The 5,959-nt window shown below is 38.5% G+C and overlaps 1 long non-coding RNA gene across 1 annotated transcript; it reads right to left on the bottom strand.

Annotated features, from left to right (window-relative positions):
• Window positions 1-226: 226 nt before the first annotated feature.
• LOC118286540 lies at window positions 227-1,307 on the bottom strand. Its single transcript, XR_007029780.1, has 4 exons — window positions 1,230-1,307; window positions 706-753; window positions 501-626; window positions 227-304 (listed from the first exon to the last, which is right to left on the bottom strand). It is a non-coding gene; the product is annotated as an uncharacterized LOC118286540 (long non-coding RNA).
• Window positions 1,308-5,959: the final 4,652 nt, after the last annotated feature.

Here is a 5,959-nt window from a genome sequence, read left to right as displayed (position 1 = left end):
ATATTCTTGGGATGACAAATCACAGAATTTTAACACCCACATGGTAGCAATACATAAAATGGGGACAGTTACAGTTAAAAAGTATAATTCAAATTACGTAAGATTCTGTATACTGATAGGGGCATAGCCTTACCCTGACTTGGCTGCTTGACAGCCAAAGCACATACAATGTGCAGGGCCCATCGATACCCTGATCGACGACGGCTCCTGCACAGTTGCTGTAGATGGCAGTAGGGGACATTGCGCGCTGCAGAGTGAAGACCTCAGATGCCATCTCGTCAGTCCCAACAAAAGCAACAAGATGCTGCAAGAAAATAGCTGATTATTTTTCCTTCCTCTAAATAAGACTAGGTACACATTACAAAGTTGTAAATACTTAACTGTCCCACACTTGTTTTGAATGTGTTGCAGGCCTGAATAGCAACTAAGAAATCTCAGGGTTTATTTTGAATTTGCATTTTAACAGCATTTTTAACCCTCCCAACCAATTTTTAAATTACCTGGAATGGCTGGGATAAATAAAATCTCCTATTGGAAATTCTTCCATCTGGAAATTTGCAGTGGAGTTCGACGCCATCTACTGGTTCCTCGACACTGTTGATAAGGTCCACTCTATCTTCTATGGCCTTAACATTAAAATTGAACACAGTGTAATGAATGACTTTAAACACCACATGTTTGTATCTTACAATATACAGTACGTACCTTTCTCCGACGCTGCTCTTGAGTTATCATTTCCCTCTGTCTCCTCTCCTATTGTAATAGGAACATTTTAAAGTATTGTATTAGCTAAGTTTGTAATTTCTATAAATCATGGCTGAACAATTCATTGATATGTAACTCAAATTAAAATATACTTTAATATAATTTTCGCATTGTGGGAGACAAATATTGTTTAGGTGAAACTTTGTATGAGAAATACCATTTAAATATTGCCAAGTTACAGAGATGTGCTTGCCTGAACATTATATTCATATACGAAAATATACGAAATATACGAATTTCTAACAGTTGCCTGCAAATTCTTTATTTTAATCCTTATGTGTTTCAATTGAATAGAATAGAAAATGTAATAGTTATGTCAAAATTATAATTGTCTTGAATATTGCAAATAATATAATTGTGAAATTATCGTGAAAAATAATATTAATTTGATTTTTCTCCAAAATTGTTGAGGCGTACTAAAAATGTAAATGTTTATTATAGTTTCTGTTATTTAATGTTCTTACCCTCTCTTGATCAATGGACAAAGATTGATTGAATTCCTCGTCCTGCTCTTGCCTCAGTGCTCTCCATGCCGGCAAATTCTGCAAAGTGAAAGGGAGCATTTCAAAAATATATATTTTAACCATAGCAAATTTTAATGAACGATAAGAATAACATTAGCTTGCGTTAATATAGTATGGTGTGCTATTTGACTGGAACAACTGGTTGACAACAACTTAATGTTTCCATTATACGAAAATATTGGAGTACTTGCAGTCAATTGAGTATTGACCAAGCCCATTAAATAAAGTACAGTAGCTCTAAACATGGCCTCTGATGTAACATTTCTGTGTATATTTATGAGTATGATGACAATTGAGTAAAACAAAAGTATTAACTGCATCTTCTGAATCTCCCTGGGGATCTTCTTCATGAATTTCCTGTAAAATGCAGAAGACAAGAATTAGCTCTAAATATCATTACATTGTGTTGATTGTGTCTAGACACCATGTACACTAATCTTGGCTTTGAGGCATCTGAGATGGATCATTATATGGTCAAATTAATCTCTATTTTAGATTGTCCAATGGATGACTTGTGCACTTGAACAAATACAAAAAGGACCATCCAGACATGTCATGACCATACATGTCATTTGAATGCCTACATTTCATATTACATCTAAATATGGAAAATGAATCACGGATATGCAATTGTTTATTCATATACTTACATTTGGTCTAATGTAGATGGCGGATCTACCAACTTCAGGGCAGGCTTTTAGAGCAGATGGGCAGATAGAGGTTAAATTGAGGGGGATAATACGCCTCCGCCTGTCCACCTTGCAGAGATGGAAGGGAGTGTCTCGGACTTCCGGGAACTCTCTTTTTAATATATCAGTGAACTCTGCTTCTGACGCTGACAGGGCCACCACAATTTTTCTTATTTCGGATCCGGCTTCATAGAAAGACAGAAAACAATCAAACGTTTGGGCAATAAAATTCAATACATACAGACACACACACACAACACCCTTTTTTGGTTTAAAAACTTTCTAGAGAACAAACATGATCTAAGTATATGACAATCTTCTCTGAAAATAAATTTGTATGCAGCATCAGCGACAAAATTAAAATATCTGTGAACCCATACAATACAACTGTGTCATTAAAACCTAAAGTTATATAAAGTCATTCACATTATCAATCCCACATATGACTATTGAAGTCTTGGGTTGTGGTATAAATGTCTTAAATAACTTACGTCTTGCCATGTAAATTGTGTCCCGTGGATTTTGAATAAACCCAAATCTAATTTTGACATGGCGAACTGTCCTTGCAGGTCTTGCAGGGGCTTCTTCACTGCGAAACATCCTCAGCCTGAAATATAGAAAAATGTTTAAGAAAGAAGACCAGCTGGGATCTCCAGCTGGTCACCCTAAAATGCACCAGAATGCAGGAAATCACATCTACGATATTCAAAATGTAGAAATTTTGAAATATGTTTTTTCTTATTTTTATGCAACAAATGCCTAAGCCAATAAATCATCTTTTCCTTGAAGAGAGCCAACAAAAATGACCAACGCCGAGCGCGCCAAAATGCCATCGTACCAAACTGTCGACCAGGCCTGAAAAAAATATAGGGAACGTTACCTATATTAATATAATTTTACTATATAATTTATGATTTTTTCACACCAGAACTGATAGACAGGAGAGCCAGCCAGCCGAAACTATGCCATCCTTACATTACATATCCCTTAAAAAAAAATACAACTATAAATCATAGTTTACCTGTCAATAAGTCCTGGTGGACGATCCTCCTCAATCCTGTTCTGGACAAGGGAGTTAAAACGATTGGCCAAATTATTGAGGCGTTGTTGGCGCTCCATGTATTAAGCTGTTTATATACCGTGTATGGTTTTAACTAGCTTGTGTGGCTGATAACGAAGTGATGGATACCGCTATTTTTAGATGCCTGCCAACTTTAATTGATGCCTTCATGGGTTATCGGAATGATGGAAAATACGATTTGCCGACTTGGAAATTGAAAATTAACGCTCCCTTTATCTTTTTTATCAGTGCAACAGCGCACTGTTGTTTGTGTACACAATTTAAATCTGTAATTGATGAATACCAAAAGAGAATGAGTATGGTAATTGGAAAAAACAATGGGATTTTGAACGCGTCGCCCAACCAAAAAATATCTACCCAATCTCTTCAAACCTCTGTCTAAAGCCACGCCCCCAGAACACCCGAAGTCCGGGGTTCGATTCCGACCCTGGGCATTTCCCGCGTGCCCTCCCAACTCTCTTTCCCCCTTTCCTGTAATTTCAAAAATATATCTGAAAAAAAAAAACTAAAGCATCAACAACGTTAGCAATACTACACAGCCACAGTTAGTTTGTAATTTTTTTATTTTTAAACATCAGAGCTGCAGAAACTTCCTAGATTTCTACTGATATGGTGGTCAGTGGGTTCTCTGTGTAGTTGTCTACCTGACATGTACAGTGTACTTTGTAAACAATAAAGCTCTTCCCAATAAAAATATCGAATCTGTCCTTTACAGACCAGAATCCCAGGACTGAGCTTGGAACTGTCAAATCAGCTGTTGGACCTCTTACTGACAGCAGATGCTCCTCACCTTATTTTGTGGCAACATGGAGGTCACAGTTATGATACCCAGTTGCTGTGTCTGGAAGATACAAGATCGCTACCCAGATCCACAAGGACAACATAAAGATTTCATACCAAGTATAGTGTAGTGAGTATAGTTTTTTGCGCAATACTAAAGTTTATATCTTTTTATGTTCTGCATAACCTGTTCAGAATTGTTTGAATAAAACTCTTTAAAATGTTCTCAAACGTTTATCTCTTTACAAGCTGCAGCTGCAGTCAGGATGTGCATGTTACAGTCTTCTCATCTTTAGGCAGTTCATGTCCTTTAGAAAGAATATCACAAATCAACATTACTGTGTTGTCGCATGTGTTGAATTTCTTTATTCATTCATTTTCTTCTTTTCTTCAGCGGGGAGCAGCATGATCCAGAGCAGGAGCTGAATCACAGTCACCATATTGTGAAGTGTTGAACCGACCAGCCCTGAACTGGTGACCAGCAGCAGTGTAGTAGTCCTTTCCATGACCATTCAGCTTTGCCACACGCAGGAAAAGAAGCTCAGCACCCCCCATCACAGAAAGCCCATTCCCCTCTATCTAATTGACTCTCTGCCTCTTTTAATTCATTGATTATCCTCCAGCTTCAGCCTTGTTTTAGCTCAATTTAATGATTAGGATTTATACAATAAAGATATTTCTTATACAACATCAACTGTGGACTTTTGTCCATCTCTCCACACTGGTTGGTCAATTCTGAACTTTGTATATAAGTGCTTATGAAAAGATTTGCCTACTCAACCAAGTTAAAAGATAAACAATGTAGTATATGCAATGAAAGTACAGCATCAGTATTTACGTGTGTGTGTGTGTGTGTGTGTGTGTGTATACACCCACCAGCCACTTTATTAGGTACACCTTGCTAGTAAAAGGTTGGACCCCCTTTTGCCTTCAGAACTGCCTTAATTCTTCGTGGCATACTTTCAACAAGGCATTATCGTCCACACAACTGCCGCTCACTGGATATTTTCGGACCATTCTCTGTAAACCCTACAGATGGTTGTGTGTGAAAATCCCAGTAGATCAACAGTTTCTGAAATACTCAGACCAGCCCGTACAACAGGTGTACCTTACAAAGTGGCCGGTGAGTGTATATATATATATATATATATATATATATATATAGCATGAGAGGTGCTGTCCATAATACTAAGGAGGTTTCCTCAGCATTCTTTTTCTCTGACACCTCCTCCAAAGACTCCAGATCCAATCCCAGGACAGAACCAGCTTCTATTAGCATGAGCGGCCTTCACCTTGCTGCCCCAGCACACAACAGCGTAGAAGATGAAGCTGGCCACCACCGAGTGATCAACCATTGGCAGCATGGCTCTGCACTCTTTGAAAGTCTGAGTCTCCTGAGAATACAGGCAGGTGTGTTTTTTGTCCAGTCCAACTTGTTGTCTATTTGGATGTCCAGATACTTGGAGTCATCTACAGTGTCAACATCTGTACCCTTGATGCAGACTGGGTGGAGACGGGTCCCTTTCTTCCTGAACTCCACCACCAACTCCTTGGTCTTTGTGACATTGAGTTGCAGGTAGTTTCATCCTCACCACTCCACAAAACTGTCCACCTTACCCCTGTACTCCAACTCCTGTCCCATGCTGACACAGTCCACAATAGTAGAACCATCTGAAAACGTCTGCAGGTGGCAGGACTGTGAGGCTCAGAGAGTGTACAGGAAGGGAGATAGGACCGTCCCCCGAGGTGTCCCTGAACGGCTTACTAATGTGTCTTTTCAAGTTTAAGGGAGTATGGCATTTTTCAGCTTTGATGGAGTTCTTTAGCTCATATCAGGCCTAATTATACGATTCATATTTTGACAATATGTGCCTCAAATAAGGTTGAATAGTTGGTGTTACACCGGGCAACTTTTGGAGCAATATTAGATGGCAATGTAACTGCCAAAAGAAGATATTGTGAAACACTTAACAGATGTAAAGGTATGAAAATGTAATCACTATTGTAGTCACAACTAAAAATTAAAACCTCCTTTGCCACTTCTTGAAGGTCTTGAAGTGTTTGACTAACTTTCCAAAAAGCAAACTTCTACGCAATCCAGCGAGGAAACAAGGCAGATG

This window comes from Scophthalmus maximus, chromosome 15, assembly GCF_022379125.1.
Source record: "Scophthalmus maximus strain ysfricsl-2021 chromosome 15, ASM2237912v1, whole genome shotgun sequence".
Classification (NCBI taxonomy): Eukaryota; Metazoa; Chordata; class Actinopteri; order Pleuronectiformes; family Scophthalmidae; genus Scophthalmus; species Scophthalmus maximus.
Note: the sequence above shows the minus strand (reverse complement) of the source record. Positions and strands in the feature narration are given on the sequence as shown.